General features: G+C 42.2%; 1 protein-coding gene across 2 annotated transcripts in view; it reads right to left on the bottom strand.

Annotated features, from left to right (window-relative positions):
- LOC102047179 (transient receptor potential cation channel subfamily V member 2) overlaps nucleotides 1-16,152 on the bottom strand; it is a 49,000-nt gene that overhangs the window by 13,655 nt on the left and 19,193 nt on the right. For both annotated transcript variants that reach the window (XR_008733546.1, XR_008733549.1), the window contains exons 24-30: nucleotides 15,757-15,986; nucleotides 7,965-8,220; nucleotides 7,274-7,424; nucleotides 6,469-6,617; nucleotides 5,209-5,986; nucleotides 4,563-4,703; nucleotides 2,894-3,024 (exon numbers count right to left, since the gene is read on the bottom strand). The gene's annotated coding sequence lies outside the window, so the exon portion shown is untranslated. The remainder of the gene's footprint in view (nucleotides 1-2,893; nucleotides 3,025-4,562; nucleotides 4,704-5,208; nucleotides 5,987-6,468; nucleotides 6,618-7,273; nucleotides 7,425-7,964; nucleotides 8,221-15,756; nucleotides 15,987-16,152) is intronic.

Here is a 16,152-nt window from a genome sequence, read left to right as displayed (position 1 = left end):
AAAGGATAGCGAATCTCGCCTGAGAATTTGAAGAAAACTTCTTATACACAAAGATGACATTTCATATGAATGTTAAATCCAAAATCTGGATAATGCAACTACTATGACTCACTGAATCTGACTTGTCAAAGTTAAATGAGCAGTACAGACAGTCCTGTTGTTGCAGTCCTTCTTGTAAGGCAACTGAAAGCAAACACTAATCAAGTCAGATTTTAACAGTCTTAATTTTTTTAAGGCAGCAGATTCAGAATATCTTTACATATATACGTACATTCTCTGAAAACCAACAGTCCTATGACCTCAGTTAAGGAGAAGTTGGAAATAAAAGACCCTCTAGGGCTAAGTCAGTCCTAATTGATTATGATTTTCAATTCAACTCCCAGGAGAAGGTCTATTAGTAATAACATGAAAAGTCTTCACTGGGGACAAGGTCTTGTTAAAGAAATGCCAGTTGTTTACCCCTGGATTGCCACAGGACCATAATATTCATTTCTTTTCCAGAGATGTTATGTTTTTCTTGAATAAATATGTTCATATACTGTGCCAGCTTATAGGCACACATTTTGTAGAGACAAAGTTACTCCCTTTAGCAATAGTTTTATTCACAAATAAAAATCTACTGTCTGTGCTCAAGTTTCTGGAGAAGTTCAATGATGATTAATAATTAGATGTTGGGTGGGTGCATAAGTACTAGGCAATGCTGACCAGTGCTCAAGAATCTCATGAATTATTCTTAGGAAATGAATGTACTATCAACATCATCATCCCTGAGAGTACTGCGTCTATGGTAATTGGTGTTCATTATTACTCCGTGCTAAATGTTGTCCTAACTTCTCTGTCCTATGCTTTATGGACAGCTAATTAAATATTGAATTGTGGCAAAGACTCCTATTAAGCAGCAAAAAGCTGCCTTTTTACAGAGCTTTATGGAATTCTTTCAGAAGCTGATTTGGATTTCAGACTAACTGTGAAAAAGATCTGGATTAGCTTGTAGGAATCTTGTTACTAAACTGCAAGAGACAGGAGATTGAACTTAACCTTTGAGCTTATTAGAAGTTTGCAGCCTCCCAAATATTGCTTTGAAACACACAACTACAACTAAAAAATATATACATTGTTTTAATTATTTTTAAAATTACTTTTTTAGAAAGCTGTATAGTTGTTACTATCAAACACACCATTCAAATAAGTCTTAATATAAGCTCCAGTGGAACGCTCAATATCTGAAAAACACTTCACAAAACACACAAACCATCTGCCTTCTTCACAGGTAGCATCATAAATCTAAGGCTGGACCTTAGAGATGAGGTTCTCTTAATAAGGGTTGAGTATCTGTTTGGGGAAGACCTGGGCCTAAAGTCTTCCTAGAATATAGCACTGGTCACTAGAAAGGGAGCAGAGGGCAGATGATGACATGCAAAGGGTAAGGAAACCACATCCACATTCTTTATTTTTAGGTTTTACGAGTAAAAGTGTTGCATCCTGGAAAAAAAAAGAAAGCTCTTTGCTAGTGTTTTGTTTTGTTACCAGAAAACGTGTTTGATGGCTGGTATCGATCCAGCACAGGAACAGCAAATGCCATGTTACCATTTTTCTTATAAAGCGCATGTTTAACTCTCAGAAAAACAGTCAAAGTCACATGGCTACAAGCAAAGAGGAACGAGAAGTTGAGAAAATATCTGGGCATTAAAATGTCTTCACACTTGTCATTTCTGTTCCAGCTTCTGTCACCTGGCATATTTAGGAACCTTCTGGTTCAAATGTTTTCTTTGGGCAGCTGTGTTTAACAGCCATCAGTGGACCATAAGCTTGTCAAATGGTTTTTTTGGATCATTTTATATATTTGGCTCCCACGACATCCCCTGGATAATGTGTTCAGTGATTCAGTCACGCATTGTGAAAAACAGTTTCCTTATGTTCGCAAGTTTCTGAGGACAGCATAGGGCTATAGATTTCAAGCTGATCACAATTCCCATTTATTATTTTGTTGAGACACTAGTAAAGCTGAGATTTTATCGCAACATAATTATGCTGTAACAATGCTGTTATTTTGGGAAATTGGGATTCTCCCTGGGTTGTATCTTGTGCTGGTGAGAGAGTGGACAACTGGTCTTGAGCTAGTCAGTGAAGAACAGATAAGGAGCAGAATCAAATATAAAAAAATTCTTAACTGAAACATTACAGGAAAAATGTTTTAAGAAAGCCTGGCAGTAAGGATAAGAACTGCTCAGTATTTCCATGGTATTTCACCTGTACCAGGCTGGCCTATTTACAGAAGTTCCAGTTTCTGCTGGGAACGTTCAGAACACACAAAATCCCAAGAGTCTGAAGGAACAGACAGCCAAAATACACCAATATGGTTAGAGTTTCAGAATTAAACATGGTGTTTATGTTTCCATTAGATAAACACATTATCTAGAAGTTCAAATTCTCTCTTTATCTACAGTTTGTTTTCAAATACAAAATGCAGGAATGAAATCAAATCTGTCTGCCATGTCTTAGCCTTTTTGAACTGCATGGGGCACTCAGCTACCAGATGACTGACTGAAAATGAGGTATGAGATGTAAAAAAATCATTTTTTTTGTCTGAATGACCTACATTATCGGTGCTGAATTGGAGACATCAAGGTTGCCTTAGACCTAGATCTATGTTAATTAGTTCATGTTCACTATCTCATACTTGTTCAAAGCCTTGGCCACACAAAGGCAAAAGCCTTTGCAAATTGAATGAAAGGCTTTACCTTTTATATAATTTCTAGTATTCAGAAAAGGTTTTTTATGTCCCTTTAATGCTGAATTAAAAATAGAATCATTACACAGATTGGAACACAGATTATATATTTGTCTTTGAAGCATTTCCCCAGCTCACTAAAAAATAGCATTTATTACCTACCAGAGCATGATCATGTTCTCCAGTGATCTTACTGTAATATCTTGGAGACGATCGTTAGTCAAATCAAAGCCATCATCAATGGATTGTCCAAAATACTGGTGTCCTGAAGAAATTTCAGAGGCTTTTACTCTCTAAAAAAGGGGGGAACATTAACAAATGTAAGTCAGGATCTCTCTCCTGTCCTTGGGAGAATACACTTCTTTTCATGAGGTTGCTGTGAGGATAATTTTGTAACACTCCTGAGATGCCAAATACTGACTTAATTTCCTGCAATGGCCAGGCAGGCTTGAAAAAGGCTACGCTGTTCTACAGGCAGCACCCGAATCCAGCTCCTTTGCCTAAGCAGACAGGTGAACGGTTACAGTTAGAAGCAGCCCTGCTGCAGAAACCCATGGAGTCACATAAACCATCTGACATCTGCAAATTTCTCACCCATCAACGTAAATGAAATGTGGAAGTCCTCCCTCCCAGCCTCTTGCTATAAAAATACAAGCTTTTCCCTCTCAAGGTGTACTGGAGCCAATTCCCAACAAGACACGTACTTGAGAAAAAGAGCTCTTGATCTGGTCTTTATCACCATTAAAGATGTAAATGTTGCCAAAAAAGGAACTGTTTGAAAACTGATCTTTGAGGGGGTCTCCTACTGCAATATCCTCATATCCATCCCTATTGATGTCTCCAATACTGGCCACAGTAAACCCAATCCTTGCAAAAGGAGAGGTCACCTGCACATTTAAGTGTCCTTTCAAGGTGAACGAACCAGTCGGAAAAACAACCAAGAAGGAAATCCATTTACAGCAAATGTAGCATGAGCAGCTCTTACATTAACGGGGAAAAAATAATCTCAGTGCACACTTATAATGCTTAAAGGTGAACAAAAAAGCCCTAAACAATAAGAAGTTCAAGATACCAGCTGACTCTTGGAACAAAAGCTTAATCCTTTTGCACTGAGAGCATGCAAATTCTCACCCAGAAGCAGCGTCTCTGGACAGCCCTGTGCAAGCGGACACATTGAAGCACTGTCTTTTCTTAAATCTAGCAGATGGAGTCGATCCCCAGCTTGTTTCTCCACAGAAGCCATCCCATCTCCCCCACCCTATCACAGAAGTAAGCCACAAGAGGGTGCACATTATTTGAATTCTAACAGGCGCGCGGACTGTTGTTTTCTGCTTTCACCATCCTGTACGTGCCCTGAGCAAATTTTAGCAGTGCACCGGAGAGGGGCTTCTCCTGATGCAATTAACTTATACCCTGTATATTGTGTAGCAGATCCTGTAGCTTGGCCCACAAAACATTTTGTTTTCTACAAGTCCCGAGAAGCAAAGTTTTAGCAGCTACCCACGTACATGTTTATCGCAAGCACTGTAAAGAACACTGCTTGGCAGGGCAAGGTCTGCACCAACAAATTGCCTATGTACAGGTAAAAGTCATGATTTTATCCCACTGGGATAAGAGTATACCTTAGGCAGACAATGCTTGTATTTCTTCAGTTACTTCTCTTTTATATTCTAATGAATAAGACAGGGCTGCTGGCTTCAGCCTGCGGTCCTCTGCCATACAGGGAGAGCACATACAGTGAGAGCACGAAGGAGGAATGTTTTATTTGTCATTGCTTAGGCATGGTTGGAAAATCCCCAACATGGAGTGTTTACGCTACCAGTGTTTTTACTTCTGTCTCCAGGCGATAGACGTAAACCCTTCCTTCTTCCCCTCAAATGTGATAAAATGGAGCTCTGGCAAGGAGCAGATCTGTTACCCCATCATGGTTCACATCAAATGGGCAGAGCTCAGATCCATAATAAGATCCAACCTGCGCTCCAGAAAAAGACAAGCACTCTTTCACTGGAATTCTCTATATATAGCTTTGTAGAATTAATGGCCTTTGCAGCAGTAAGGCAATTTTTAGAACAAAACATCACATATCTACTTATATGTGGATCGTTTCCTATTATTTATTTTATTACAGCCATCCTCAGGGACAGATCCTGTAACCAGTTTAGCAGTAACAAAATCATTATTCAACAATTTGACAGAGGAAAAAGAGTACCACAGTTGATGACCTCTTTCCCCATGAACCATGAGAACGGAACATAAATATAGTACACCCTGTTTAGCTAATGTTTTTTTCATCTTTTTCCAAAGTTAATGATTCCTCTGATGTTCCCAAAGCATTATGGAGTGAACAAAGACTGTGTAATCCACATCTGGCTAAATCCAAGAGTGTCTGGAGAAGAAAGCACAGCCGCTGTTGGAGCAAGCAAGATGCGTGCAGCCCACCTGATGCCCACTGACCTCGCTGCCCTTGGGCGCAGTACCTGTTCTCCTTGCAGGGTTTGTTTTAAACAGCCGTCCTGAAACGCCAACACCTTCCCTCTCATGATGCTGTGGAGCTCCAGCCACGTACAAGGGTCCATATTCTGTGTGTACCACTGCCACACTACCCTGGTGCATCCACACAAGAGGCAAAACCAGCATATACTATCAGTACCATACTCTATGCCTGAAGGAAAAAGCCCGCAGGGTGTGGTCTGAGACACAGACTTACATATTCAGCGAGATCCAAGAGTTTACACCATGTCTAGTTATTGTGGCCCATGGTTTTGATTACAGAGCATCTCCTAAAAATATTGATTAGGAAATAGCAGGTAACTTTTCTGAGAAAAGCCAGCAAATCTGGGGTTCTCTTCTCTTAGCAGCTTCTAGGGTAACTGAATAAATTACTGCTCTGAAAAATACGCTTGAACTCTCGATGACTTTTCTTAGCATTTGTCACAGCTCCTGAGTGATTATCCAACATACATACTTTTTTCTTTTTAGTTATTATGTCTGCAGGCTGGAAGGTTTACAACTCTTCACAAAACTGAAGAAAACACTATGTTTAGAAAACAAAAAGTGATCTGTTACAGGGCTTCTGGAACACGGAAGTAATGGGAGAAGGATTATTTTGATCCAAACAGTCCACAGCACCTCATATTACCTGGTAAGACTTTTGGCCAAACTGTCAAAATCTTCATATGTGAACAGTGCAAACTAGTCACTTCTAACCTTCTGCAGCTCTTCTGGGACCCACTGGTTGCTTATGAACCCTCCAGTCTAGGGAGAAAAGCCATCAGACAGGGAGACTGAGCAGATTTCATACACAGGCCAAAACCCAACAAATTCCCAAATTTCCATTAAAAAGTTGAAAGCTCTGAAAAGGAAGGGAGTTTTCTGAAAGCTTGGTAAAGCAACCCTGATCCTAGATTCCCATAGAAAGCTCTTATTTGCAAAGCAAAAAATCATGAAAGTTCTAGAGCTACAAGACATATATGAAGTAAGCATCTTTGTTTCTAGGATATATTCCTTAACCTTCTTCAAAATAAACTCTCTGGCATCAAGAAGACGGAGGCCTGAGTGAATCAAAGGAGCCAGGGCATCTCAGATTGGACATCCTGCAAGACTAATGCATAACTCCTTTATTCTTCCACCCATTGCTAAAGCATAAGAGCAGACACATGGGATGGATGGAAACATCACTCCCCTATATATGTGCTTTTATGCAAAAAAGTGTGGCTTTGATGACACTTCCCACTCACCCCAGGTGCTCAGAGTTCAACCATAGGCATTTCCAGGGAATTCATCACATTTCTCCATCTGGTTTTCCAGAAACACTTGCGCAGATGCCTTGACAATGATTATCTTGTCATCAGACTGGCTGGAGTCATGGCTTTCAAAGACTTTATCCCTGTGGAACAGAAGGCCGGAGGTATTTCATGGGACAAGCCATGTCTGCAGAGCTAGAAATGTCAGTGGCAGTGGCAGGGTGCTCATGTTCATTTAGCTCTCAGCCCACAAGTGTACAGATGTGCAAGGCAAACGTGCAGAAGGATTTATGCTTTCCAGGGACACTGGCTGTCCACAACAGGTAGCTCTGACTTCATGAGCACTTTCACAAGTAGCATATGTGGCATTTTTACAGTGCAGGTCAGTATTGTTAAGAGTCATGCTACTGCGAAGAAAATGGAGCTGAGAGGGAAAGCATGACTCCCAGAGATGCAGCAGGTCAGTGAAAAAGATGGCAAAGGCATGGGGTCTACAAATGAACACATGCTTAAAGCAAGACTCAAGTGACTGAGTTTTCATTCTGAAGCCCCTGTGTCAGCCAGGAAGGATTTCACACTTTGCCTCTTGCCAGTTTCTCCTTGCAGACCTGATGGTCCCCCAGACTCATTCACAGGCCTCAGCTGGCAGAGCCTGTCACTAAGAGAAGCTTTGGAAAAGTGAGGGCTTTGAGACTGTGAGACAAGAGTAGAGAGGAGGTGCAGAAGTCTGGATTGATGCACATGAAACAAAAGGAATCACTTAAGTGTTCCTGGAGTTTCTCGAAATACATGAACTCACAATACACGTGCAGTGTGGCTGTGATGTCAGTCCGAGAGCTCTGCTGCTTGATGTTTCGGACTTTGAAGAAACCAGTTGGTCTGTTGCAGCTTTCTTGCAGGCTCAGCTCAGTTTGGATCCGTGCTCCATACTGCACCACAGCAAACGTGATCTGGAGAAAGCAGACAGCAAAGCCAGAGCTGGTTAGAGAAGATCTAAGGCAGGATCCCCAAGTCCCTCAAAGTGCCAAGTTTAGTCCCAAGTTTTATTGCACAAACACAGAAAGCATATATTGCAAATGATAGGTATATCAATTGTCTTTACCCCCCTGTCTCCATCACACATTTGTATTCTGGTGATCCGTTCTGGATCAGCTCCAGGAACTGACTTCATTTTCTTTGGCTCAAGACAACAATTTCTCTGTCTGAAGTTCCTGTATTTATCTATCTAGCTGGACCTTTTGTGACGACATGGCTCAGCCTCATTTTGTCCCCAGATTTATTTAAATCATTTAAAGTAATGGCTTATAAGCCCCATTTCTTATTTTTGTGTGTATTTTTCAAGATGCCTTGAAAGATTTGCCTGGTAAAATATCTAAGTGTGCTGCTGGCATGAAAACCCACTCCTAGCTTTTCCACTTCCGTCTTCAGCTACTCCTCCTTCTTGGCTCACTAACATCTAATTCTTGCATTAGAGTATGTAGAATTATTACCAGCATCACTGTGAAGTTTAAAAAAACAGTAATTATGTGAACCAGGAGACTCTCCGTTCTTCATTAGAGCTCTGATCCATCCTGCCTATCGGATTACGACACACCTTTGAGCATTTCTGCCACATTGACTTCATCAGGTCGAGGGCAGAGGTCTTGGCATTTTGGAAATCATCTGGCTTGGTGTTCTCTGATCCACCCAGAATGACAGCAAACTCTGTTCCCAGTTCTGTCAATGCAGTTAAACACAAAAGGACATCTGAAGGGAAACCCAAACAGTCTAACTTTTAGCAAGGGTTCACGAACATTGACATATTATTAAACAACCAAAAATTTGATTACAGCACCATCCAGCCTTTCCAAAAGCAGGTCTAGCTGGTGATGTGGTCTATGCGGTCTAGTGACAGGTTTTATTTTTAAAAAATGTCAGTTAATATCTGCAACAATGACTGCAATTTACCATTACAAATAACCCTCAAAACTGCAACCTCTTTCCTACCCAGCTCTCTCCCACCAGATGAATGCAAGCTGCTTCAGACTCAGCTGATACAGAAGGAAGCAATGCTTGCTCCTGCCCAGCACTTACTTTTGCACACGTGGTTGTTTCCCGTGCTGCCGAAGTGCTCACCACCAGCACTGCTGGTGGTGTCTGTGCTGACAGAGCTGCTGATGTTAGCAATCTTGTCTTTGCTGGTTTTACTTTGAATGCCATTTAACTTGGTCTCAGCTAAAGAATTCAAAAAGCAAGAAAAAAACACACTCTACTTTCTAATTTAACACACCTTAAACTCACGATCTGTTTCTATCCAGGTTCCCAAATTTGCAGAAGATCTGAGAATCAGACTATTAATAGCAGTTAGACAACTGAAGACAGAACAAGACCATCTAGGGGTCTAATTTAAACTTTTCAGCTTCTTTGCAGTGACAGCAAGAAGCAGAGCAAGGCTAGACAATCAGACCAGCTCTCTGCTCCCTTGATTAAATGCCCAATAGCTCAGTTAAGTTGGAAGGAACAGCTTTAAGTGGCCAGGCACTCTGAAAAATCCTAGTGGATGTTTGTCGCATCCATCCACTAAGAATGTCAATGCTTTTCTAAATTCTGGCTTAAGAGCTGGATTGTTTGGATGCATGGGATACCACAACAGAAAATCCCTGCTGCTGTGTCCTAATCTTCAAGGCTGAACCTTGTAAGCCTGTTGAAATCACTATAATACATGTTAAAATTCAGCTCTAGGTCTCTCCTAGTAGATAATGGACCTTGCTGGTTAGGGACTCAGAAGGCCCCTGCTGCTAGAGCAGAGCCTCGTGCTGTTATTTCTGTCTCTCTGCAAAGGCACAGTACTGGCGTCGTTCCTACACCCACTTGGGGAGGCTGAGGGAAGCTGTGCTGCGCAAGTTGGGGGTGAGCAGAGCACAGACTCCATTCATGTCCTCAGCAGTGGTGAAGGCTCCGCAGGCAAGCCTGGGGGCCGGGGCAGGAAAGGCTGACGAATGACAACAAAGCCATAGGCAGTGGATGACTGAAGGTACCACCTGGCAAACATTCAGCATCCCCTGCACAGCACTGAAAGCCTCGAGAGGGTAAAAAAGCACCTACCCTGTCACAGGTTACCCCAGACTCCAGCCCTGAGCTGAGGCAAAGGGAGGCGGGGGGGGGGAGCTAACCAGATTGAGGTGTTAGCCTCCAAATTGGTGCCTCTCCAAAGCCTCCTCTGCCAGCCCTCCCTTTTCCTGGGGGTGGGGGTGGCTGCAGTGAAGTACAAGGTCAACTTGGCTGCAGTGAAGTACAAGGTCCACAGCCGATGAGAAGGGCCCTTCTCAGTTTTCCGTCCTGGCTGGCAATACACCATCTGGCTTTCCAGCCAGCCAGCATCCAGCTAAGTGCTTTTAGCCTTTGTCCTTCTTTTATGTCTGCTCATTTGCATTTCCCAGCATAAGTACACAGCATTTTAGAAAAATACAGTCGTTCCCACGCCATGAATATTTTCAGTTCCTTACCGGGATCCAATCTGAATTCCTGTCAATAGCTATGCCACCATCCTGCATGTTTTTGGAGCCTTTAATCTTTCTTGAAATTGAATGAATGACTGAATGAACAAAGAAGCAGGAGAACAGATTTGAAATGAATACGGTATTTGTCAGCCTTGGGCAGACAGAATAAACACAGAGAAAGGTTACGACGACTGAGGTCAGCTATATCTGCTCTCCTAGAAGGAGGACTCAGAGTTAATGTTATTAGCAATACAGCAGTAATGAATACATTGGAAACAAAAAACTTTGCCCTGTATTTCAACAGAGTTTAGGTGAAGACTCAGGCTGCAGCAGAAGAGGTCTTGCAGCCTCCTGACACATCACTCCCAACCACTGGGAGAGCCCATGGATTTGCATTTCTCTCTGCCTGTTTAGGAGACTGGTTGGCAGAGTCCCTTGGGAGGCAGCTCTGAAGGACAAAGGAGTCCAGGCTGGACACTCTTCAGAAGGAAATCTCTTAAGGTGCAGGACTAGGCCATCCTCATGTGCTGAAAGATGAGCCAGCAGGGAAGAAGACCAGCCTGGCTAAACAGAGAGCTGGAACTCAGGGAAAAAAAGGAGAGTTTGTGACCTGTGGAAGAAGGGGAAGGCAACTAGGACTGCAGGGATGTCATGAGGTTGTGCAGGGAGAAAATCAGAAGAGCCAAAGCCCAGCTAGAACTTAATCTGGCTACTGCCATAAAAGACAATAAAAAATGTTTCTGTAAATATATTCACAACAAAAGGAAGGCTAAGGAGAATCTCCATCCTTTACTGGATGCAGGGGGAATCATCCAATTGGTTGTCAAGGGTTGTCAAGCACTGGGACAGGCTGACCAGGGCAGTGGTTGAGTCACCATCATGGGAGGTATATGAAAGCCATGTAAATGTGGCACTTGGGGACATGGTTTAGTGGTGGGCTTGGCTGTGCTGGGTTAACGGTTGGACATGATGATCTTGAAAGTCTTTTTCAACCTAAACAATTCTATGGTTCTATAGTTCTATGAAGTGCTGGTCTATGGGACTTAGCACTGTGCCCAGTTTCATCTGAAACACCCAGCCCCTGCACCCCCTCATGCCTATGGCAAAGCAAGTACTGGGGAGGGGAAGCAGGACTGTACCTTGCAGAGGTACCTCCTGGCGCTGGATCTCTTCCTGCAAAACAGTATACTTCCTCGGCCTGCCCAGCCCCATGTCTACTGAGGAAGTAGCCAAAATCCTGTGGAACAAGAAAAAAGGCAGGAAAGAGGGAAGGTGGCACAATCAGGCAGTCCTGTGGCAGTGCAGAGCACAAAACATTCATCTGTGTGCCAGGGTGGCCACCCATTATTCTGACAATGTCTCTTAATTAACTGGATACCAATGTGGTTTTGAGCTGTATCAGCCACTAAAAAGAAAACACTTATTTTCTCCTACAAATCATCATCCTTCCCATTATCTGGACTATGAATTCAGGAGAGCTATCAAAGATCAAGGAAGAGGTCTGGAAGTGCCCTTAAAATGCTGGAGATAAAGGGAAGCCAGAGGTGCAGTGACAAAGCCCAACCACCACACTAGGAAAAGGCAGCATTGCCATATGAAATGGAGATTGTTCTTGAGTCATCCAGTTTCTGCTTTGGGGGTAGGAAAGTGTCTTTACTCTGAAACTTAAAATCTGCCATCTGCTACACAGCCTGGGCGATCTGCTTGCCGTAATATAGGTTATCTCCATAGCAACCACTCGTGGTTGGCTTCCGTTCACCAGCCTAGCCATCAATTTCTCTTCCCCTACAGACCCCAGAGTCAGAGTTTCCAACACTTTATGGTCTTCAGACCAAGCTCACAACATAACTCTTGACAGCTGGTGGGTGCCGTGACTGCTGCAGCCCCAGAAATGATGCAGTATGCTGGGAAGTACTGCAAAAGCCCCGCTTGCTTCTGCCATTTGGTTAAATGGGCAGACATCCTTTCTGCACAGTGCCATGACTTAGCTGTGGGTGAGGGGAGAACCATCGTGAAGACTCACAGGCTGACAATGTACCCCTGACACCAATGAAGCTCTCACACAGCTCATCAGCCCCTGAGAACCAAGGCCCAATTCTGGGTTCCAGGCAGAGCAATCTGTGCTTATAGTTGTAGAAAGTGAGAAGCTACATGACCTCAGGCCACACCCATTCATAAACCCCTGGGAAGTCTAGGTATGCTTTTCTTTCTTCTGTTCCTTATTGTGTTCCCATCTGAGTGCTGAAGAACCATGGGCCACAACAAAGAGGCTGTGTGTGGTGCCGTCCACATCTTGCCAGTGTTGATATTAAAGATCGACAAGGACTCAACCACTGAAAACAAAAAGTGCAGACTGTGATCTGTAGAGTCATAGTTAACAGGCTCTTGAGCCAGCTGTCTCTGAACCCTGTCCACCATGACAGCAGAGGCAGCTGGGGGGGAAGGAGATACCAAGCTATGGAGATTTTGCTGATTTATCTTAACAGAGGATTTTCTTGCCCAGCCTGATGAAAAATAAAGCAATGCAAGTCCTGATGTTCTGTTATGGAAGTCCATCTTGGATATCACAAAATGTTCATACCAGTTGAAGTTCAGAAGCCTGCCTTTAGGCAGGGAAGGAGACAAAACTCCAGGGTTTGTGCAAGTGGCCAGCCACTTCAGGGTGGCACCAGTGGATTCACTTCTTGTAAAGTTGACAGTCAACAGACTGGGACACTGCAACCCATTAGATTAAAGAATAAGTAGTTTAGGTAGCAGCAGGGATTGTTCCCCGCAAGAACAGCATTGTCGTAAACCTGGTAAGAAGAGGAGAACATAGATTTTGTGGATGTTAAAAAAAAGCTCAAAGCTTGGCAGTGAGGGAGGAAATTGGTGCCAAATGTAATGGATACTCTGCTGAGGATGCAGCTCTGCTAAACGTCTAATAATGTCTGAAAATAGATCTAAAACTGCCATCAGAAAAAAACCCTTTTACTCATTATTCACAGAGCTGTAACTGAATTGGCATCCTAGAGGTAACTTCTTTTTTTCATGAATGCTTTTCCTGCTTGCAACGCAGCCCACAAAAAAAGGGGCTGATATTGGTGTTTCGACTGTAGAACTGTGGCAAGCCAACCCTTATTGCTGTTCACACTTCAGCTCTTGATTTCTCTAAGTGTGTTAATGCTTCAGTAAATGCACAGGCTGGGAAGATAAATATACTTGAATCTAAGTGACAGACTGAAAATGTCACAAAGTAGGATGCGTGAAAGGCAAGTAATAGATGCTGTAAATTGAAGCACTGAGCCGTACTGTATCACCAAACTTCTGTCAATCACACAACAACTTTGAAAACTTCACACTAATCTCAGGAACAAGCCCAAGTGACTCTGATCACAAACTCTGTCCCTGTTTGAAACTAGAAGAAAAGTACAACACCTGAATTTTACAAATAACTCCAGCCTATAATCCCATACTATAACTGTGGAAGCTGTAGATTGAGCCTGCTTATAAACAGGCAGTCTAGCATTTTTAATATAATCTCTGATGTACTAACAAGAGGTCAGATTCTGTCCTGGTATCCATCTAGAGTCTTTCCTGATTCTGATTTTACTCAGAGCTGAATCTGAGCTTATGCAATCAATTCCATGTAATTTCCTAGACTCACTATGAAAGCCTAAGTGAAAGTAGTAAATTCTGCAATTGGAGCGATGACATGAAATGTGCAAATAGTGTGAGCTTTTAATCTTTGCTTCTGCTTCCTGAGAAGTCCCACACTTGAGGCACACGGCATGCATCCCTTTCAGAGTGTAGGCGGACCATCCTGAACTACCACCTTGCTTTATAAATCCACTCTACCAGCTAAAATCCCCAAATTAACTCAGAGATGCTCCTAGGCATCTGTGTATGTCTCCACTGTAAGAGTATCAGCCTAACAATACCACACATTTATACAAAGTCTTCCAGCAAAGTTCCTTTAAAACAAAGCCAGAATTCCAGATATGCTGGAACAAGCTCCCTGGAAAGTGCAACTGCCTTTGAAGTAACAGACAATTTTCAAGCAGGCAACAAAAAAGAAAAAATTATGGCCAGGGAGCTGACCTCACTCTTGTGAATATTCCTGTGCTTGTATGGCATTTGGCTTAGGAACCAGAGCCGCCTCAGCTCAGCACTTCGTTCTGCTGCTGCTATCCTGCAAAGCTGAGTTCTTTGAACTTTTTGCTCCTGGTTCCCTGCTCACAGGGATTTCCAATGCAGATGACTTTAGCACTTTAGTTATTGAAATGAAGTGCACTGTACCTAAACTAGAAAAAAAAAAGGGTAGGTGTTGCAGATTAGCCAACTATACAGACAAACAATCTATAGAATTTAGATGCTTGGCACAGTTCTCTTAAATTCATTCCAAGAACGTAACTGAGACCCACCACGTCAAACAACTACATTTTTCTGCACTGCTGCTTTCATCAAGTAAAATCCACAAATGCAAAAAAAAAGGGTTGCTAGAGAAGAGCAACAGAAAACATCTGCAGAAGCACATATGGATAGAAGCCTTCACCAATGAGTCCAACTTAGTTTTGTATAAGCCAAATCAAAAAACGTCAAGATTTGAAAAAATATCAGTAACTTCTGTGGGCATATCCATTAAGGATTTATATGCTTACAAAGCTGGGAGTTTCCTAGCATAACAACAAACATGAGAACGAAGATATTCACAGAAATAATACATCATCATACAACATGTAGAAGTCAAACTCAAATAAGGAAAACCGTAGAGCATAGATCTTGATGTTAAATCAAAAATCACAGCAGAGCAAGCTACAGAGAACTTTGATGGGCATCTTATTAAAAGAATAAAATTAATAACATTTTTTTCCCAAACACACTGGAAGTAAAAAGCTTGTCAGGAAGTCTGTGAGGCTGACCAGGGCATGAAATGAATACTTAAAGGATAATATTCTTTCCATACAGATGGAGTAGGTATATACAGTACTGAGTCTTTTGAAAAGGGAACCAGACAAACAGAAATTCTATCGTGTAGAATCAAACCAGCATTTATTTGCAGAGTGGCTGGAAGAGGGGCCAGTAATATCCCCAGTGAGGTTGTCCATTGCTTGAGCTAATGGAGTAGCAGTGTAAGGCTGTTACCCTTTCTGGGGTAGCAGGTAAAGACTAATGCATGGCAGAATTGTCCCCACAAGGCTGCAGGACACAATGACATGGATACCAACTGACTCAGGAAATGTTCCTTCTAATTCATATGCTTTACTTTTACACCAGTTTACTCCCAGGTAAAGGTCTTCTGATTTTTCTTTTAAAAAATCCTACATGTTCTAGCACTCTTCTTAAGGAGGTCAACAAGCCAAAAACTTGCAGGAATGTATCTCTGAAAGCTCACACTGCTTAATCCAAGGTGTATCTAAAATGATGCTAGAAAGGGAAGAATATAAAAAAATCTCACCTACATTCTACTCTCACCTACTTAACTACAAGCAAACAGGCAAACAAATAAAAAATCAAATAAGGCCAAACAGGGCTTGTTAGCTTTGTATTTGAGAGTATAATTTCACCTGGCAGCCACTTTTCTCCCACTAAGGATGAACTATAAAACTCTGTCCACCCAAATGTATGAATTTCTCTGAAATAGTAGAAAAATACGTAGTAAACTAAGGACTTCCCATACAAGCCCAAACATCCTGAACTTTCTACAAAAGAATAATTTTATTGGTTCACATTATGGGACCCATCTGAGCCTCCAGAAATTACTTTGTTTCCAAACTAAGACTTTTATTTTCTAATATATGTAAAATAAATATATAAGACTCACTCATTAGGAAGAGTAGATACAAGAGCAATCTCACTGTTCCCAGCTTTAAGGTGAAGGAAGGACTGGAGGTACCAGGCAAAAGCTTCTCTCTTCTGATGATGATTTTCCAGATCTCCAGATCCAGGTTCTCAGATCTTTGCTGAGACAAAGTGACTGTTGTGGATTTCCTAACTGAGGTTTCAAGGTGTACGCTAGTGACATTTCAATAAATCTGCAGAGGCAAAGACCTACTAAAAGGTAAATTTATGTTACTGAAAGGTAATTTTTAGCAGTGTCTCCACTTCTATTCATCCACACCTTTAGTATACCTAGAATGACAGGATCTGTCTGGGAAAGGCACAAGGGTCTGTGTGTTTACTGTCCACTTTGTCCTTTGGTACTTGCTCTGTGGACATG

The sequence above is a fragment of the Falco cherrug genome, chromosome 1 (genome assembly GCF_023634085.1).
Source record: "Falco cherrug isolate bFalChe1 chromosome 1, bFalChe1.pri, whole genome shotgun sequence".
Lineage (NCBI taxonomy): Eukaryota > Metazoa > Chordata > Aves > Falconiformes > Falconidae > Falco > Falco cherrug.
This window is presented reverse-complemented; position numbering and strand designations above follow the sequence as displayed.